Here is a 21556-nt window from a genome sequence, read left to right as displayed (position 1 = left end):
GGACCCCACCGCCGTAGCTGTTCGGCGGTTCTGGACCCCGGAGTCTGAATGGATGCTGTGCACGTGCGTGCGGCATCCATTCAGTGACGGGAGAGGGCTGGGGGAAGCCCAGCTAGTGAGGCTCCCCCCAGTCTGATATTTTTGAAGGCGTGCCACGCCGCCAAATATTGTCACATAGGGGGCGTGGCCTATGGTAATTAGATCACGTCCCCATTCTTGGTCGCGAACGGCGATGTGAGGGCGCACGTTGAAGAGCTGGCACAGGGTGCTCCGAACCCTGGAGCCAGCCCTGTGTGTGAGGACCAGATTTGGGAAGCACTGCTGAATCCTACCGTCTTGTGATGGATGTTTCTGGTACCTTCTGATTATATTCAGGCACTTAAAGGGTTCTTCCAGTTCGGGTTTATTGGTGTCAGAGGTTGCATTGCATCAATACATATAAAGGAATCCCTGATGTTTCACAAAATACTGGCACCCCTCCAGAGCCATGATGAAGTGATTGAGTGACACGTTCCCTGAGTCCGTTCTTCCTGAAGCTCCCTGTTAGACAGACATGCAGGGCGGCAGGATTAGGCTTCTGGGTGTTCTGAGGCAGCGAGTAAAGGTGCACACATGGGGATAGATTATCAGTTTTGCATTCTCCAGCAGTTTTCTGGCGGTTTTGTATTGGGCCGCACTGATTGGGCAGAGCCGGAGGTGTGGCCACGCTGATTTTTATAACGGTGTCAGAGTGACCTCTCTGTTGCGCCAGGTCTCCCGGAGAGAGCAGTCTTGTCTGTTGTTTTGCCAAGACTCGCGGGTGCTACATGGACCGAAAAGGACCTTTTCCAAGGATTTATGAGTAATAAATTGGTAAATGAGGATTGTGTATGTTTATTTAATAAAACTTTCACAACATTCGGTGTGTGTCTTTTTCATATTTTATTTTACGCATTCCAGTGGTCCTTTCTGCCTCTTTTGGTTCTCCAAGGGGTTATCATGCCCTGGAAGCATTTCTGGGACTAGTAGTCCACCTGTAAGAACAATATTATACAGAGCAGAGGCCGGTCACAGGGAGAGCTGCGGGCGCCACATACAGTCTGCTGTCAGCCCGAGGTACCCGGCTGGCCAGAGAAGGATCAGGAGTGACATGGGATTTGTAGTTTAACTTTTACTGCTCAGACTCTGAGCATATGACTGTGTCAGTGTACATCATGTACATCAAAGGGATTGTACAAAGAGATAAATTCAAAGTAATGAACAGACCTATTACTGTAGATAGTTCTCATTTTCATTATTTTAACAAACAGTCCAAAGTGAAACCTCTTTTAGCAGATGATCCCATCATGATGACAATATAAAACTTTGGGGATTTATTAACATCAGATTGAAAAAAAAATGTGATTTTTTTTTTTTTTTTTTACAATTTTGAAAACTTGGCTTTTGGAGAAAATCAAAATTTTGATTTAGAAAATGTTTCATTCTTATTGAAACATACTGCTGTGTTATATATCATATGAAAGCCCATAAAATGAGGTTTAAAATGAGACCTCCGCCAACTCTCTAGCTTAATTAGGTGAGCTATACAAAACTGGGGTGATATAAATGTGCGCAGTATGTCCCAACGGTCAGCCAGCAAAGACAAATAGGAAGTTTCACTTCCACAGACAGGGCCGGCGCTAGGCGTTGCTGTGCCCAGCGCCCTCCTGTGTTACCACCCCTTCCCTCCTCCGCTCCCTCCCCCTGAAGCTACATAATAACTATAGCGCCAGGAGGGAAGGTGGGCGTTTCCAGTGCCAGCCGGATACAATGGCGCTCCGGGCAACGGCCCGACTTGCCCGGGTCTAGAGCCGCTACTGTCCACAGAGTAGGCTTGTTCAAAATAAAGATTATGGGGCCTATTCACCAACACTAAAATAACGCTTTTAAGACATTTTCCTTAATTACAGTTTTATCTTAGTATTCATTAATACACTTAACACAGGCGATATCACTGATATCTCCTGATGAAGTCCGCCTGTGTTAATTTCCACATTCTCCATATATTAGTACATTAGTATGGGGATGTATTCATCACATTCTGAAAATTATGTATTTTTGGAATTTGATGGTGTTAATATACGCCATTCTCAGATGGCGTATAGCGGGTGATACTTAGCTGCTTTCAGCGTGAGCAGGTCCCCCTCTGCGCCCTCCGTCACTCCCTTGTCCCTCCTCCATTTTCCTGCTTTGTGTGTTCTCCCGGCAGAACACAGTAAACTAAAAAAAAAAAATAGGTCGGGGTCCGCGACTGCAGCCTGTGACAGGCGGCCAGGTAGGTGGGGGGGGGAGGGGGGTGTTGGGAGACACACACAATTACTACAGCTGTAATCATTGCTGCGCATGCACCAATTTTGTGGATGTAACGGCGCATGCGTAGCACAGATTACAGCTGCAGTAAGGTAGTGTAGTGAGGGAAAAGTATCTATTTTCTGAAAGGCTGCCATTGCAAAAATTACAGCTTTTCGGAATAGATACTTATGGAGAGGAGGAATGCTCCATGCGAGTTCTAAACCTAATTACCGCCATCGATTTTATAGTTATGATGAATAGGCCCCTATGTCTTCACTCGGGTTCTCTCAAAAGTTACCATGTAGTCCTCAATCCTCATAATAAATAACAAGTAACCATATTTGCAATGGTTATTTATAAGAAGGAGATTTCCATGTGTCCAATCACTTCTCTTTTAGGGATCTATTATCATTACTAAATAAAGTGATAAAGGCGGTTTTGTGTTTTCACACCCTTTTCACATTATTTTAGTTTCACCTAAAGTTACTAAAGGGCAATTGGAGTAGAATTCATAAAATTCTACTCCAAGCCCTAATTATCACTTATTTTTAGTAATCAGATCACATTTCCCATCATTGTAATGGGAAATGCGATCTGTCTGGTAGTGACTAAAATAAATTGTGAAAAAATACTGGGGGAAGTCCTGTGATAATAACGCCACCTGGAGGTCTGCCCCGGTCACCGGACTCCTGCTCCGCTATAACAGGCAGAGCAGAGCCCGGAGCCTGCCCCAGTGATGTGGTCTGTTTAGCATGTGGTCTAAACAGACCACATGCTGATCACTGCTAGAAAAAAAAAAAAATTACCAGAGTCCAGGGACCGTAGATCGGTGCTCCGGTGATGTCCTCCCTCCGGTCAGCTGGTCTCCCATCCTGCGCTGGGACCCGGTCATCAGGTGAGCGGGTCCCGCAGGATGGGATGTCAGCTGACCGGAGCAATGGAGGACATCACCGGAGCCCCGATCACTGCAGCTAAGTGAGGTGTGGTCATGGGGGGGGGGCTTAACGACGGCCAGTCGGCGCATGCGCAAGCACTTGTCACTTTATTTTTTTTGCAAAAATACCGTGAAAAGTGTGCAGAGGGGATTCGCAGGGACAAAGCTTTATCGCAGGCTCTGTCCCTGCAAGGGATTTGAGTAAATCCCTGTGATATTGGCTGAATTTGCAATGCGAATACAGTTGGTAATATCACACTACAATCGGATTGTAGTAAATAGAGCCCTTTATACCTACAAATAATGTGCTTGTATTACTCACATATACATGAGGCCAGGGGAAGACACAAAAGAAGAGAAACCAGTAGTGCAGAAATCTCAAGGTATATAAAACAATTTAACTTCACACATTACACTTACTGTACATAGTAAAAATTTATAAAAGCATATACAAGCAGAAAGTCTACTAAGGTGGCATAGGTTCTCCCACAAAGTTGCTGAGATGGTATAAAAACCAGGATAAGCACAGTTCCGGACACTTATCTCACCCACAGGGGGACCGGTGAATGAAGATTATCACAGGGTCTGATGTACAAGGTCCGCAGCCATTGCTTAACGTGTTTCTCCGGATCCAATATGACAACCGCTACTTCCTTCTGTGAGCTCCATAGACCCGATGCAATATGGCTGCCACAACTTCCGGTTTGCATTCCAAATGAGTTCCATATATCGCTACACCAGAAGTGCCATAGACAATGTATTCGGGCAGCATTTTCTACTCTTTAGGAGAGGTCCGGACAACCTGTGGCTCTCCAGCTGTTGTGAAATTAGTCCCAGCATGTCCTGACACAGTTTTAGCATTCCCTAATAGCAAATTTGTGGCAGAGCATGCTGGGACTTGTAGTTTCACAACAGCTGGAGAGCCACAAGTTGGCCAGGCGGGATGTAGTTGAAATACCGACGACCGGGAAGCCTGTCTAAATCCCGACTCGGGACTAAAGATAGGCGTCGAAATTCAGACTCCGGAATCTCGACAGAAGGCTTCCAGAACGAAGGTAAGCCAGCCCGTCTTAGCTCTTAGCAACGGGGTGTGGGGGGTTAGATTTAGGTACCCCCAGGGAGACTTAGGGTTAGGCACCCCCTGGGTAGGGTTAGAGTTAGGAACCACAGGGGCATCATACCCCACCCGGCCAGGCCTGTTTAGGACTTTTCCATGCAGCATGTGACATATGAAGAGAGGTAGTTTTCAATGTCAACTGTATATTCCAGTGCTTTTTACTCACAATACAATATTTCAAATATATTGATATTAGATATTGATATGATGGCTGGGAAGTGAGTATTTCGGGGAAGCTGGGGCTGCAGGCTACAAGAAACCTTGCACCGGTCCTAGTGATGATCAGTATACTTCCCCTCTCTGTACTCATCTGTAAATCGTATGAGAGTTCTCACAGACTGTATATCTCCACGGAGACAAGTGTTCTGTGTAAATTACATCCGCTGCCACTAAAGTGTATGGTGAGACGTGTCTGGAAAGCCGACAATAGGACGAGCAGATGGATTTACATCCCATGAGGGCGGCACTTGGCAGTAGCTCAAGGCTTCTCATAATAAAATTTCCTGCAGTGTTAGAATGGGTGCGTGCAATCAGTGTACAAACAGCAGGAGATGCTTGCACAGCTCTGTGGGAGATTTGCAGAATAAATATTTGCTTTAAATAACTAATAAACCTATAATACATAGCTATGGAATAAACTGACAACTTGTAATATTCACAAATGTGTATGTAAATAGGTACGGTCTATCGGGGAAGATTTATCAACGAGCAATAGGGTTTTTTTTTCATTTACATACCTATATGTCAAAAGGCTTCTCGTCAGTGGTCTCAGGGCCAACCTCCATTTCCTGAAATGGAGTCGTGTCGCTACTATTGGGGGGGAGGGAAGAGGCCAGGATCTCTTCCAGCTGACAGAGATTTCATGGCCTCTTTGTTGTATCTGCGGCGGCCAGCTTGCGTGACCCCACGCAGTGGCGTATCTATAATGGGTGCAGTGTGTGCGGGGCACACGGGCCCCCGGGTCCAGGGGGGCCCCGCACCGCACACACTACACCCATATTTTTTTAAACCTACCTGTCCGTGGTCCCGCGTCGGGTGTCGGCACTGCTCAGAACACCGGAAAAAAGTCAGCCGCGGCCATTTTTCCGGTGTTCTGCGCATGCACAGTAGACTCCGGGCACTAGAGTGTGCCCGGAGTCTACTGTCCATGCACAGAACGCTGGAAAATGGCCACCGCGGTGCCCAGAGTCTACTAATGCTCCGGTGGCTGGCCAGCCGCGTCAGTCGGCTGTCAGCCACCGGGGAGAGAGGAGGGGACCCCCTCCTCTCTTAAGACGCCCCTGACCCCACGGGTCACTCAGCCGGTTGATGTGATCGCAGATTATCCGATCCTGCGTACGTGTACACAGCTCGGAAAATTAATACATGCAGGAGATATAGCGCCTCCCGCTGCATTCACATAATTACAAGTACAGATTTGCAAAGCTGCAGCAATTCTGTCCACTACGGAATCACCCCCTCAGTGTTATAGTGGGTAATACACCTGCTGACGGTAAGATTCCGGCAGCCTTTACATACAATGACTTATTTATCAGTACATATACCAGCACAATTAAAACTGTTAAAATAAATGCAATATTTTTTTGAATACAGCATGTTTAATTTTTTGGGTAATATCTAATAACTAAAAAAAATATATATATGTATATTTTTATTCCATAACAATTGGAACTAAAAGCAGGAATCTGGGATTTCCATTATGCGGAGAACCAGCATGCGCAAATATGCATCTGCCAGCCCTTAGCGCTCTAGGCCAATAATCGCTGTTACTCAGCCGCACTATGAAAAGATCCAGAATGAGAATATTAATAAGCACTACTGTTCTAATGATCATGGCGTGGAGCCCAGCACATGCGTGTAACTAATCCGCTGTTAATACAAATAAAATAAACACAAACGTGTTAGATTTATTACATGTTATATTACCTCTCCCTCCATTTTCCCACAAACTAATGTGTATTTACTGGAGAGGGGATTCATTTAAAGAAAAAAAAGAAGAGAAAAATACTATATAAAAGTGATTTATTGCATACACAGGGGCCTATTCATCATAACTAAAGTTTCCCAGGAGGTAATTAGGTTTAGGACTGGCATGGAGTTCTACCTAATTACCAGAGGAATTCATCATTCCTCCGCTCCATAACTATCATTTTTGCAATGACAGCTTTTCGGGAAATAGTTATCCCTATCTACACTAACTTATGGCAGCTGGGAGCAGTACTGTGCATGCGCTGTTACATCTGTAAAACCAGCGCATGCACAGCACTGCCTACAGATGCGGTAAGTTTGTGTCCCCCCCCCGATCACCTCCCCCCCGTTCAGCACTTACCTGCTCGCCTAGCGCTCTCCGGCTCCGTCTGCCATGCGGACATGTGGTCTCCCAGCAGAGCACAGTACTGTTTAGAAAAAAAAAATGTTGTTTTTTTTTCTAAACTTTATTGTGTTCTGCTGGTAGAACACATGACAGCATAGCAGAAGGAGTCAGAGGACGCACCAGAGCGCCAGAGGGAGACGCCAAGGGACCTGCCCAGCTGTAAGCAGGTAAGTGTTACCTGCTATTCGCCACCTCACAGTGGCGAATAGTAACTACATCAAATTCCGAAAATACATAATTTTCGGAATTTGATGAATACCATAATTTCCATATCCCCATACTAATGTACCCATACTAATGTATGGGGAGTGTGGAAATGAACGCAGGGGGACTTAGCAAGGAGATATCAGTGTTATCTCCTGTGCTAAGTGTCATCATGAATACTAAAATAACGTTAATTAAGGAAAATGGCCCTAAAAACGTTATTTTAGGGTTGATGAATAGGCTCCACAGTCTTTTTCCCATCCAGAGGACGAAAGGTGGCAGAAGGTCTATTTATAAGACAGTGGCTCAATAAATAAGGTAACAAGACCTCTCATAACGTAAATTTATTCAACTCAATTCGAACATATACGTATAACCAACAGTATGGCCTTGGTACAGGTAACTTTTCCACATAGTCCCCCTACTTATCTAAGCATTTGTTCTAGCGCTACACTGGTTCTGCTTTTAGATCAGTTGGAGAATCACACATTGCCACGATCTTATCATCTCACGCCTCAACTACTGTAACCTACTTTTCTCCAGCCCACTCACTTCCCGTCTGATCAGAGGTTTGTGTGCAGCTGATCAGATATGGAAACCCCCCTCCTGAAGCTCCCAATGAACAGTTTTTGCGTTGTTGCCAGAGGCAGTTTGGAACTATATAGTATTAGTAAGTGTTGGAAAGGAGCACAGATTTTTATTCGCTATGTGCTTCAGCAGGGCTGTAGCTAGGGTAGTGCAGCCGGTGCCATCGCACATGGCACCACAGGGCAGGGGGCGCTGTTTGGGCCTGTCAAATTTCTGTTTATTATCATTCTCACTTGTAGCTTCCTCTTCTTTTATCCCCAGCATCTCCTGGCCTCCCCTATCTCTTCCCTGGCCCTTCCCCATGAGGCCATGGCCCTCTCTCAGGTGCACTATATTATGTCCCTATTTATCCCCAGCATCTCCTGGCCTCCCCTATCTCTTCCCTGACCCTTCCCCATGAGGCCATGGCCCTCTCTCAGGTGCACTATATTATGTCCCTATTTATCCCCAGCATCTCCTGGCCTCCCCTATCTCTTCCCTGGCCCTTCCCCATGAGGCCATGGCCCTCTCTCAGGTGCACTATATTATGTCCCTATTTATCCCCAGCATCTCCTGGCCTCCCCTATCTCTTCCCTGGCCCTTCCCCATGAGGCCATGGCCCTCTCTCAGGTGCACTATATTATGTCCCTATTTATCCCCAGCATCTCCTGGCCTCCCCTATCTCTTCCCTGGCCCTTCCCCATGAGGCCATGGCCCTCTCTCAGGTGCACTATATTATGTCCCTATTTATCCCCAGCATCTCCTGGCCTCCCCTATCTCTTCTCTGGCCCTTCCCCATGGAGCCATGGCCCTCTCTCAGGTGCGCTATATTATGGCCCTATTTATCCCCACCATCTCCTGGCCTCCCCTATCTCTTCCCTGGCCCTTCCCCATGAGGCCATGCCCCTCTCTCAGGAGCGCTATATTATGTCCCTATTTATTCCCAGCATCTCCTGGCCTCCCCTATCTCTTCCCTGGCCCTTCCCCATGAGGCCATGGCCCTCTCTCAGGTGCACTATATTATGTCCCTATTTATCCCCAGCATCTCCTGGCCTCCCCAATCTCTTCCCTGACCCTTCCCCATGAGGCCATGGCCCTCTCTCAGGTGCACTATATTATGTCCCTATTTATCCCCAGCATCTCCTGGCCTCCCCTATCTCTTCCCTGGCCCTTCCCCATGAGGCCATGGCCCTCTCTCAGGTGCACTATATTATGTCCCTATTTATCCCCAGCATCTCCTGGCCTCCCCTATCTCTTCCCTGGCCCTTCCCCATGAGGCCATGGCCCTCTCTCAGGTGCACTATATTATGTCCCTATTTATCCCCAGCATCTCCTGGCCTCCCCTATCTCTTCCCTGGCCCTTCCCCATGAGGCCATGGCCCTCTCTCAGGTGCACTATATTATGTCCCTATTTATCCCCAGTATCTCCTGGCCTCCCCTATCTCTTCCCTGGCCCTTCCCCATGAGGCCATGGCCCTCTCTCAGGTGCACTATATTATGTCCCTATTTATCCCCAGCATCTCCTGGCCTCCCCTATCTCTTCCCTGGCCCTTCCCCATGAGGCCATGGCCCTCTCTCAGGTGCACTATATTATATCCCTATTTATCCCCAGCATCTCCTGGCCTCCCCTATCTCTTCCCTGGCCCTTCCCCATGAGGCCGTGGCCCTCTCTCAGGTGCACTATATTATGTCCCTATTTATCCCCAGCATCTCCTGGCCTCCCCTATCTCTTCCCTGGCCCTTCCCCATGAGGCCATGGCCCTCTCTCAGGTGCACTATATTATGTCCCTATTTATCCCCAGCATCTCCTGGCCTCCCCTATCTCTTCCCTGGCCCTTCCCCATGAGGCCATGGGCCTCTCTCGGTGCACTATATTATGTCCCTATTTATCCCCAGCATCTCCTGGCCTCCCCTATCTCTTCCCTGGCCCTTCCCCATGAGGCCATGGCCCTCTCTCAGGTGCACTATATTATGTCCCTATTTATCCCCAGCATCTCCTGGCCTCCCCTATCTCTTCCCTGGCCCTTCCCCATGAGGCCATGGCCCTCTCTCAGGTGCACTATATTATGTCCCTATTTATCCCCAGCATCTCCTGGCCTCCCCTATCTCTTCCCTGGCCCTTCCCCATGAGGCCATGGCCCTCTCTCAGGTGCACTATATTGTGTCCCTATTTATCCCCAGCATCTCCTGGCCTCCCCTATCTCTTCCCTGGCCCTTCCCCATGAGGCCATGGCCCTCTCTCAGGTGCACTATATTGTGTCCCTATTTATCCCCAGCATCTCCTGGCCTCCCCTATCTCTTCCCTGGCCCTTCCCCATGAGGCCATGGCCCTCTCTCAGGTGCACTATATTGTGTCCCTATTTATCCCCAGCATCTCCTGGCCTCCCCTATCTCTTCCCTGGCCCTTCCCCATGAGGCCATGGCCCTCTCTCAGGTGCACTGTATTGTGTCCCTATTTATCCCCAGCATCTCCTGGCCTCCCCTATCTCTTCCCTGGCCCTTCCCCATGAGGCCATGGCCCTCTCTCAGGTGCACTATATTGTGTCCCTATTTATCCCCAGCATCTCCTGGCCTCCCCTATCTCTTCCCTGGCCCTTCCCCATGAGGCCATGGCCCTCTCTCAGGTGCACTATATTGTGTCCCTATTTATCCCCAGCATCTCCTGGCCTCCCTTATCTCTTCCCTGGCCCTTCCCCATGAGGCCATGGCCCTCTCTCAGGTGCACTATATTGTGTCCCTATTTATCCCCAGCATCTCCTGGCCTCCCCTATCTCTTCCCTGGCCCTTCCCCATGAGGCCATGGCCCTCTCTCAGGTGCACTATATTGTGTCCCTATTTATCCCCAGCATCTCCTGGCCTCCCCTATCTCTTCCCTGGCCCTTCCCCATGAGGCCATGGCCCTCTCTCAGGTGCACTATATTGTGTCCCTATTTATCCCCAGCATCTCCTGGCCTCCCCTATCTCTTCCCTGGCCCTTCCCCATGAGGCCATGGCCCTCTCTCAGGTGCACTATATTGTGTCCCTATTTATCCCCAGCATCTCCTGGCCTCCCCTATCTCTTCCCTGACCCTTCCCCATGAGGCCATGGCCCTCTCTCAGGTGCACTATATTATGTCCCTATTTATCCCCAGCATCTCCTGGCCTCCCCTATCTCTTCCCTGGCCCTTCCCCATGAGGCCATGGCCCTCTCTCAGGTGCACTATATTATGTCCCTATTTATCCCCAGCATCTCCTGGCCTCCCCTATCTCTTCCCTGGCCCTTCCCCATGAGGCCATGGCCCTCTCTCAGGTGCACTATATTATGTCCCTATTTATCCCCAGCATCTCCTGGCCTCCCCTATCTCTTCCCTGGCCCTTCCCCATGAGGCCATGGCCCTCTCTCAGGTGCACTATATTATGTCCCTATTTATCCCCAGCATCTCCTGGCCTCCGCTATCTCTTCCCTGGCCCTTCCCCATGAGGCCATGGCCCTCTCTCAGGTGCACTATATTATGTCCCTATTTATCCCCAGCATCTCCTGGCCTCCGCTATCTCTTCCCTGGCCCTTCCCCATGAGGCCATGGCCCTCTCTCAGGTGCACTATATTATGTCCCTATTTATCCCCAGCATCTCCTGGCCTCCCCTATCTCTTCCCTGACCCTTCCCCATGAGGCCATGGCCCTCTCTCAGGTGCACTATATTATGTCCCTATTTATCCCCAGCATCTCCTGGCCTCCCCTATCTCTTCCCTGGCCCTTCCCCATGAGGCCATGGCCCTCTCTCAGGTGCACTATATTATGTCCCTATTTATCCCCAGCATCTCCTGGCCTCCCCTATCTCTTCCCTGGCCCTTCCCCATGAGGCCATGGCCCTCTCTCAGGTGCACTATATTATGTCCCTATTTATCCCCAGCATCTCCTGGCCTCCCCTATCTCTTCCCTGGCCCTTCCCCATGAGGGCATGGCCCTCTCTCAGGTGCACTATATTATGTCCCTATTTATCCCCAGCATCTCCTGGCCTCCCCTATCTCTTCCCTGGCCCTTCCCCATGAGGCCATGGCCCTCTCTCAGGTGCACTATATTATGTCCCTATTTATCCCCAGCATCTCCTGGCCTCCCCTATCTCTTCCCTGGCCCTTCCCCATGAGGCCATGGCCCTCTCTCAGGTGCACTATATTATGTCCCTATTTATCCCCAGCATCTCCTGGCCTCCCATATCTCTTCCCTGGCCCTTCCCCATGAGGCCATGGCCCTTTATCAGGTGCATTATCTTATGTCCCTATTTATCCCCAGCATCTCCTGGCCTCCCCTATCTCTTCCTTGGCCCTTCCCCATGAGGCCATTCCCCTTTTTTGGGTGCATCATGTCCCTTTGAAAAATGAGGCGCCAATGCTCTTTCTGGCACAGGGCACCACAGGGCAGGGGGCGCTGTTTGGGCCTGTCAAATTTCTGTTTATTATCATTCTCACTTGTAGCTTCCTTTTCTTTTATCCCCAGCATCTCCTGGCCTCCCCTATCTCTTCCCTGACCCTTCCCCATGAGGCCATGGCCCTCTCTCAGGTGCACTATATTATGTCCCTATTTATCCCCAGCATCTCCTGGCCTCCCCTATCTCTTCCCTGGCCCTTCCCCATGAGGCCATGGCCCTCTCTCAGGTGCACTATATTATGTCCCTATTTATCCCCAGCATCTCCTGGCCTCCCCTATCTCTTCCCTGGCCCTTCCCCATGAGGCCATGGCCCTCTCTCAGGTGCACTATATTATGTCCCTATTTATCCCCAGCATCTCCTGGCCTCCCCTATCTCTTCCCTAGCCCTTCCCCATGAGGCCATGGCCCTCTCTCAGGTGCACTATATTATGTCCCTATTTATCCCCAGCATCTCCTGGCCTCCCCTATCTCTTCCCTGGCCCTTCCCCATGAGGCCATGGCCCTCTCTCAGGTGCACTATATTATGTCCCTATTTATCCCCAGCATCTCCTGGCCTCCCATATCTCTTCCCTGGCCCTTCCCCATGAGGCCATGGCCCTTTATCAGGTGCATTATCTTATGTCCCTATTTATCCCCAGCATCTCCTGGCCTCCCCTATCTCTTCCTTGGCCCTTCCCCATGAGGCCATTCCCCTTTTTTGGGTGCATCATGTCCCTTTGAAAAATGAGGCGCCAATGCTCTTTCTGGCACAGGGCACCAAAAAGTCTAGTTACGGCTCTGTGCTTCAGCATTAAGCGGTGAGCTTGTCTGGTCTTCTGCTCGGTGACTTGGCTTTTGTTGCTTGCTTCCTAAATATTCCCTTTTACAATACAGTAGCAGCACTTCCATTTGGCAAACTGACTTGTTGGAAAGGTGGCATCCTAAGACAATGCCACGATGAAAGTCCCTAAGCTATTCTTAACAGCCCACTCTACTGATATTGGGTGACTATGGAGATTGCATGCCAGTATGCTGGATTTTAAGCACAAGAAGACAATACATTGTAATTGTCAAAATTATCCAGAAGACCCAAGGAATACAAGCCCAAGGACATGAGTGGGGAAGCATTGCCATTATGAAAGGACAACAACCATGGCGATCAGGTGGAGAGAAAAGGAGTTGCTTTATTACCTACAGGGCTGTATATGCCCCATCTGGTAGGTAAAACCAAATTGTGTCTCAAGGGAGGGTGGTAATTGCGATTTCCAATTAAATGCAATAGGGCATTTCATCGCATTTAGAATATGCCAAATTAATTTTTGGGTGTATTTAGGGACTCCGGGGTCTAGTCCGAAGAGAGTAGGTGGGTGAAGTAGAGGTGGTAACACTAATGACTTCAGGGATGAGATGGTGCACCATTGTCCACAAAGGGCCCCAACTTCAGACAAAATCGTGATGCAGAGTGCCAACAGAGACCCGAGGAGGAAAGGTAGATGTTGTGTAAGCTCTGTGGGACCATGTACCGACGAAGGTACATTTTCAGTGAGTTTTCACAATGATGAACAGATGATGCTGAAGATATTAAGTTAACACGTATCTGGTCCAAAGTGTCTACTCCAAGGGTCTCCCCTGTATCACGCTACCACGCTAACTCATGGGGTTCTAAGGGGTATATTTACTAAAGTGGGGGTTTTTAGAAGTGGAGATGTTGCCCATAGCAGCCAATCAGATTCTAGCTATTATCTTCTAGAAGGTGCTAGATAAATGATAAGTACAATCTGATTGGTTACTATGGGCAACATATCCACTTCTAAAAACCCGCAATTTAATACATTTACCCCTAAGAGAGGAGCACTGTGTGACAGTAAGGGTGGATGGATTGAGGATAAGAGTCCCCTGGCTGGTGAGCGTAGGTAAGAAAGATTATAAAGTGGTACGCAAGTTGAATGATAAAAGCTGCATAATTGCAGATACTGATAAAAAACAACGAGAGGGAAACTGAAACCCATCCTGAACTTCAGAGGGGAAAGAGCGTAAAGGGGCAATATTGGATAGGAATAGTAATCTACAACTAACCCAGGGGTAGAATGCCCCATGGATCGTATCATGGTGAAACACATGTTGTCCTACAACGGAAAATGGAGATGACAGAAGAAAATTGGCTTTCGAAACACGTTCCCAAATGGTGGTGGTAATAGCTATAGTGGGAAAGTCTTGTAGAGGATAGCGTCTATGGAGGTGTTGGGACCACAATAAGAAAGAGCCAGAGACAAAGTGAAACAGTTCAGCTTTAATTTGGAGCCATAGCCTAGAAGCAGAAGTAATGCTGAAATCTGAATCCTATCTCTGCACTCTGGGTTTTTCTATAAGAAACTCTTAGTTAGTCAGAGAAACCTCAGTGCCAAGCCAACCATTACTGTGACCCGCTTCTGTTATACTCATTGTGCCATAATAAATAAACTTACTTATGGTCCTAGTCATTGCAAAGGCTCTCAGCACCTAATGAGGATGGCAGACTAATATTAAAGGCTTTGGTGGGTGGGCAATCAATTACCACCAACAGACTATTGAATACTCTCTTGTTCTTGATGCAGACCCTACTTGAAGGTGGCAATTAGCACTAGGAAAGGAAGTTACTGGTGTACCCCATTAGGGGATACCCCGCTGCAAATTCTGTGTATGCCCATTTTGAAGCTGCAAAGAATTTATTTTTTATTTTCCAAAAATAATTTTGTTGTGGAAAAAAAGAAAGAAACATAAATGAAGTAAATGCATTGAACTAAAATATTCCTCACTGAATCTATACGGACCAGTTGATTAATCATTGTGGCCGGAGACCTTGCCCACGTGGTCAAGATGGCGGCCACAGCACTGAGGGAGTTAATCCCTTTTGCTGCATCACCATTCTCATATGAACTGTTGGCGCTTGGCACCATGTACTGTAAAGGTCCCTACAAACTACACGATATTGCTAACAATTTGTCTGATTCCGGCGCATTGGAACGACAAATCATCCTGATCGCCACATCGCCTGATCTTTTGTACATGCAGGAAGATCAGGCAATGCGATTGACAATCCCATGCAGTGCTATGCGGCGGGGGCTGGCATATCGCACGGTCGGGCACCAGTTAGCCCAGTGTGTACGGACCGTCCTATATGTCAGCCCGTTGGTTCTGGGGTCGAGGGTCGTATCGCTGGGTAAACAATCGTTGAGTGTGTACTTAGCTTAACTGTATATGTAATATTGTGTTTTCATGTTATATTTAATGCACAGTGCGTGGTTGTGGAAATGCATTTTTAAATGTATAGACTATGCACTAGGAACAGTGCCAGATTAAGGTCCATGTGGGCCTGGAGCTGAAATGTATAAAGGGCCTATTGTGTGCCGCTGCGGCAGTGTGACTAGTGTGATGTGAAGGCATGACCAGTGCTGTTTGTGTGGAGTCAGAATAGGTGGTGTGGCTAGTTATATTGAGGGCATAGACAGTGACTACCTTCAGACAGTTTACTTTATAGTGGAGTGATAATAAAATGTATTTTTGTGAAAGGTAAGAACTGTATTGTCTGCCTTTACTTGAGTGCTAGAATAGTTTAAATCAATAAAAAAGAAAAAAATCTAAAATTGTTAACTGATTACTGCCATATTTCTATCAGTGTTTATCCCACGTTCCTAGACACTGCAGTAATAATACATTAATCGCTTTAGCTGTAACCTTAATTAAAAAAACAACTACTGGGATAACTTACCCGGGTTCTAGACATGACCAAGGTCATCAAGATGGCTGAACCGTCTAAAGTCAAGGTTAGAGCACCCAAGCTACAGATATGCCCAGCAAACATCCTTACCGCTGATGCAGCAAATCGCGCCACGCATAGTGCAAGACACGCGCCCTCGAGCAGATTCGCGCACAGCATTCGAGCCCCCGCCTCCATAGGAATGCATGGTGAGAGCGCAGTGCGCGCCATAGCGTACCGTAGCGTATACAGGCACGGGAATCACATGGCGCAATGCATGCCACATTTGTGGCACGATCAGCCGCAATTTGACTGGGCGCATCTGTACCAACTGGGCGCCCAAAACTGGGATTTCTGATCGTCTCTTCAGGAGGGGGTGAGCAGAAATGCCGAGGCGCGTGTCCTTCATTAGGCGCTTGGCACTACCAGCCATCAGCAAAAACAATTGAATCGCCCCCTCTATGCCAATCTCTTGTACCCTCCCATGTTAGCATTGTATCAGCTGCTGGCAACCCCTTAGAGTACCACTATTAAATTAAATAACCCACCATCATAAACATATATATATATATATATATATATATATATAGAGACATGCATATAGGCAAATCTCAAATTGGCTGTACATCCACTTTACAAGTAACCAATCTGTAGCATGTGGTGGTTCATGTATCTGCAAGAGGAAACACATAGTGCCCATTGATTTAATGCCAACCTCTGCAACTGTCATAATAAGTATCTGCACTGGCACCGGATACACACCCATAGCACTCTAACACTCCCACATATCAGTGAGGTTATGTGTATTGTCACTGCTTAGTTCCTGCCCTATAACACTCTAACACTCCCACATATCAGTGAGGTTACGTGTATTGTCACTGCTTAGTTCCTGCCCTATAACACTCTAACACTCCCACATATCAGTGAGGTTACGTGCATTGTCACTGCTTAGTTCCTGCCCTATAACACCCTATTTCACAGAAAGACAGCTAAGTTTCGTCTGACTCAGGATATGATGGGATACGCAATAAAGCATAAATTAACATATGCACATGTACTACAATGCCAAAACTCACCACAGAGGTCCATCTTGTCAGGCCCATCATGTCATCATGTAAATGATATCGACATTGACCAACTTTGAGCGTCCATCTTTTTTTAATATATATTCTAAATAAATATATTGGAGCCGGACAGAGGAAGTATTTGTGTGAGCGTCTGTGTGTACATACATATATATACATACTGTATATACACACATGCATATGCATAGGCAAACGCAGGGGGGGTTTCCGTCTGCCTGGAAACCCCCCTCCCCAGCCCACACCATGACCTCAATAGAAATAGTAATATAATAGAATTTTACAAGTGCTGCATGTTCTTCTCAGTATCACAAATTAAATAATTAGTGTGGTTCTTTCACATGTATCAACTATTGATAAATAACCTATGCATCAACTAGGAGATCTGGAAAACATGCACTGTTAGGGATGTGCTGCTATAGAGCCCAATATGTACATATATGTCCAGGGCAGTGCTAGGTTATTCTGCTGCTCCCCCAGACTCCCGGACTTACTCTAATATACTGGAATGGTGCTCACATCTAAAATAAAAACATTCAGCTCAGGCAGGATAGCCATACTGTCATATCTAATGGCTTACTGTGATCTCTGGTCCTGTATATGCTGGAATTATGACACACAATACATTATGTATGACGCATATTAAAGCTGGATAAGTGGTAATTATGCCCTCTTCATGGACTGGCCACACTCGCTCTAAAATCAAGCATTTGGAAACCCCCCTCTAGAAATCCTGCATTTGCCACTGATATGCTCATACACACACATACACATATATATACTGTATAGTTCACAAACATTACACCGACCTGTAGATCTATGTGACAGCTGCCATGTGTCCATGGGCTCTATTTATTAACATTATTTTGACTACAATAAAGTGAATAAGGCTGTTTTGTGTTTTCACACCCTTTTCACATTATTTTAGTATCACCTAGTTATAAGCAATTGGAGTAGAATTTTTAGTATCACTTATTTTTAGTAATCAGATCGCATTTCCAATAATTGTAATGGGAAATGTGATCTGACCAGAGTTACTAAAAATAAATTGTGAAAAAATATTGAGGAAAGCCCTGTGATAATGTCACCTGGATGTGGCGTTATCCAGGGTCTCCCCTGGTTACCGGGCTTCTGCCCTGCTCTAATGGGGAGAGCAGAGCTGGGACTCGGTCCCACTAATCAGCTGTGTGGTCTAAACAGACCGCATGCTGATTACTGTAAAAAAAAAAGAAAAAAAAAATTGGTAAAAAAAAATTTACTTACCTGACTCCATGAACCGGTGATCGGGGCTCCGGTGATGCCTCCCCTCCGGTCAGCTGGTCTCCCATAGTGCACTGCTGCCCGGTCATCAGGTGATCGGGTCCCAGTGCTGTATGGGAGATCACCTGACCGGAGGCATGGAGAACATCACCGGAGGCCCGGATCATGCAGGTAAGTGTAATTAAGGGAGGGGGGGTCGCGGGGGGGCTTACCGTCGGGAGCGGAGCTTAGCTCCGGGGGTAGCAGCGGCGGCCGGTCGGCGCATGCGCGGGCACTTTGTCACGGTATTTTTTGCGAAAATTCCTTGTTAAGGCTCCGAAGGGGATTCGCAGGGACAGAGCTTTATCTCAAGTTCTGTCCCTGCAAGGGATTTGTAGTAAATCCCTGTGATATTGCCTGAATTCGCAATGCGAATTCAGTCAATAATATCACACTACAATCTGCATTCAATATGCGGATTGTAGTAAATAGAGCCCATAGGAAGTTATATGATAATTATCCTGGCTAGCAGGTGGATTGGTGTTGACTCACCGAGCCTTTGCTTAAAGCACTTACTTTGAAATGTACTGCAGGGGGTATTCCTGCATAGTGGAAGTTAAAGAAGAAGAAGGTGTTAGGATTGTGTTTAAGCTAAACTGGTTTGGGTTATAGATATTTGAAAGGAGGAATGCAATTGAAATGTGCGTTATATTTACATTTTGACAGACATATATCTGTTTGTGTTCTAGTTCTCAGGCGCAGCGGGTAGGCCCGGCGATAGGGGGGGACTAAGGGCACACCCATACTGGGTCCTGAGATTCAGAGGGGCACCGAGGTCTGGACGGGCACAAAGCAGGGCCACGAATGGCAGTCTCTGCTCCAGCAGGCGTGCCGTAGCCACCAGTACCCATACCCGCCCCCCAGCTCCCTTGTAGCCTGGTCCGGGCAGTGCTGGGCTCTTCCAGGTAGCTCAGATGCAGTCCAGGCCGGACATGACCTTTCAGTCAGCTACACGGCAACATGACATCATCATAGGTCATGCCGCCGCACATCGTCCCTTCCTGTCAGGCAGGCTGCGGTGGTGAGGAGCTGGGTGCGGAGGAAGGGGATAGGGGTGGAGGAAGTGGCAGGGGGCAGAGGAAGGTGAAGGGGTTTGGGGATGAGGAAGATTAAGGAGGTTGGGGTTGAGGAAGGTGAAGGGGGCTGAGGGCTGAGGAAGGTGATGGAGCTGAGGAAGGTGATGAGGGGCTGGGGATGGAGAAAGGTGATGGGGGCCTCTGGGCTGAGGATAGTGATGAGAGGCTGAATTGGAGGAAGGTGATGAGGGGCTGAGGACTGAGTATGGCTGCAGACACCATCCCTCCTACACCTGAGGCATCCACAGCACTGTCATCAAGACCTTGCAAGAGACGTCAGACAAGAACTACAGCGGCATCATCAGTGATAGAGAGACAGTGTGGTAAGTCATAGTGTATTTTTTTACTTTATTTAAAGGCTGGCATATCTTTCAGTTTACATTGTCATGCTTCACATATCACACATGCAGGGGAGGGATGTGCGGGATCGGAGGTGGTGGTGAGAAGGTGGGGCCCCCAGAGACATCAGTGTACCGGGCCCCGAGATTTCTGTTGCCGGCCCTGGCAGCAGGGTAACACTCCCCACTGTTCATTAGGGACAATGTTAAATGGGTGCATACACTTAACTTGATTGGTTAAGGGACCCATGGCTGGCTTTTATCCCCTGTGGTCTTGTGTGTTAGAATGGGATAAAAACAGGGCCTGCGAAACCTGAGTGTGTGTATCCTCTCTGACATCAAGAAGAATTGTACTACTGTGATATCTGTATGCTGTGATTGCCCCAAGCACCTTTTACAAGGGGAGTTGTCTTTTTTAAGACATTTGAGCCATAAAACATTTTGTCTTTAGATGCCTGCATCTGCTTGTATCCTGTGACCACCAGCATAGATGCCTGCATCTGCTTGTATCCTGTGACCACCAGCATAGATGCCTGCATCTGCTAGTATCTTGTGACCACCAGCATAGATGTCTGCATCTGCTAGTATCCTGTGACCACCAGCATAGATGCCTGCATCTGCTTATATCCTGTGACCACCAGCATAGATGCCTGCATCTGCTTATATCCTGTGACCACCAGCATAGATGCCTGCATCTGCTTGTATCCTGTGAACACCAGCATAGATGTCTGCATCTGCTTGTATTCTGTGACCACCAGCATAGATGCCTGCATCTGCTTGTATCCTGTGACCACCAGCATCGATGCCTGCATCTGCTTGTATCCTGTGACCACCAGCATAGATTCCTGCAGCTGCTTGTATCCTGTGTCCACCAGCATAGATGCCTGCATCTGCTTGTATCCTGTGACCACTAGCATAGAGCAAAATGCTGTTCCGTTCTCTGGCTGTTCTGGATTGAGCCCAGTGTCTCCTATCTCAAGCCCTCTGCCAGCTACCCTGCAGACTGGTCCAGAGTAAGTGACCAGTAGGAATTAACGGACACTACCCAGGATGTGCCGCAGCAGCATGTCCATTCACATACTCAGAAGTAGGCGGTTCCAGGAGTCTGGGAGAAGTGGTACCAGGTGCCAGTGTAGGAGTCTGGGTGCAATGAGTGGTTGCAGTATTACCACACAGTGGGAGGAGTCAGCAACAGGCAGTTACTGATGGTGGGTGGGAATCCTTAGAAGCGGTGCAGTAAGCCCGCTCAGGTTACTCTAGGACAAGAAACCACCCTCTATTCTATCAGAGGACAAATATCTGTGACCACCTGGTGGAGCGAAGTCACAACCGATTCATTACAATTACATTATTGTGTCCCTGTCACATCAAGATATATGGGGAAAGACTTGTTAAATGCAAACAAGGTTATGATCTGGGATGCATTATTCCTCTGTATATCCTGCTGTCTTGATTTAATGATGTCTTCTCTTCTGAAGGACAGGATAATGCACAAGCCCCAAATAATATTAAATCAAGATGTTTTTTGTGTTTGGAATATGAAATTCCGTTCAGATTGGATTTGAATGTAAGATGTGTCACAGCGCACGGGCCCTGCAGTATGCAGAGCTTTAACCCATGAGACTGTTTAAAGGGGCCTATCCGTTAGCAGATGTATTTCTGAGCGATGAAAGACAAGATATCCCTTGAAAATTCCGGTGGCTGTGGTGAACGATATCTGTCATGTACATGACAGATTTTGGCGAACGATGAACGATATCGCATGACATCATTCAGGGAGTGGATTTTTTTTCTCTGCAGAGCTCTGTAGCTGCTGCTAATATCTTTTGTCGTTTACCGCATATAAACTGCACGATATTGCTAATATTGTACAGCTATATGTGGTAAGTGACCAACATGTTGGAGAGATAATAGATGCGATTTATCAGCCGCGGGAGCGCGCATCTATCATCGTTCAGGGCCTATCCATTAGCAGATATAATGTACGATTGAACAGTATATCATTCAAGTCATTAATTTTATCTGCTAATGGATAGGCCCCTTAAGTCAGATATGTGGTTTATTTTTTAAGACAACTTTTTCAAGCAGATGTATAGTAATTAGGGGTGAGCGGCTACGGATTTCTGAAATCCG

The sequence above is a fragment of the Taudactylus pleione genome, unplaced genomic scaffold, assembly GCF_031769625.1.
Source record: "Taudactylus pleione unplaced genomic scaffold, aTauple2 ptg000350l, whole genome shotgun sequence".
NCBI classification, from domain to species: Eukaryota; Metazoa; Chordata; class Amphibia; order Anura; family Myobatrachidae; genus Taudactylus; species Taudactylus pleione.
Note: the sequence above shows the minus strand (reverse complement) of the source record.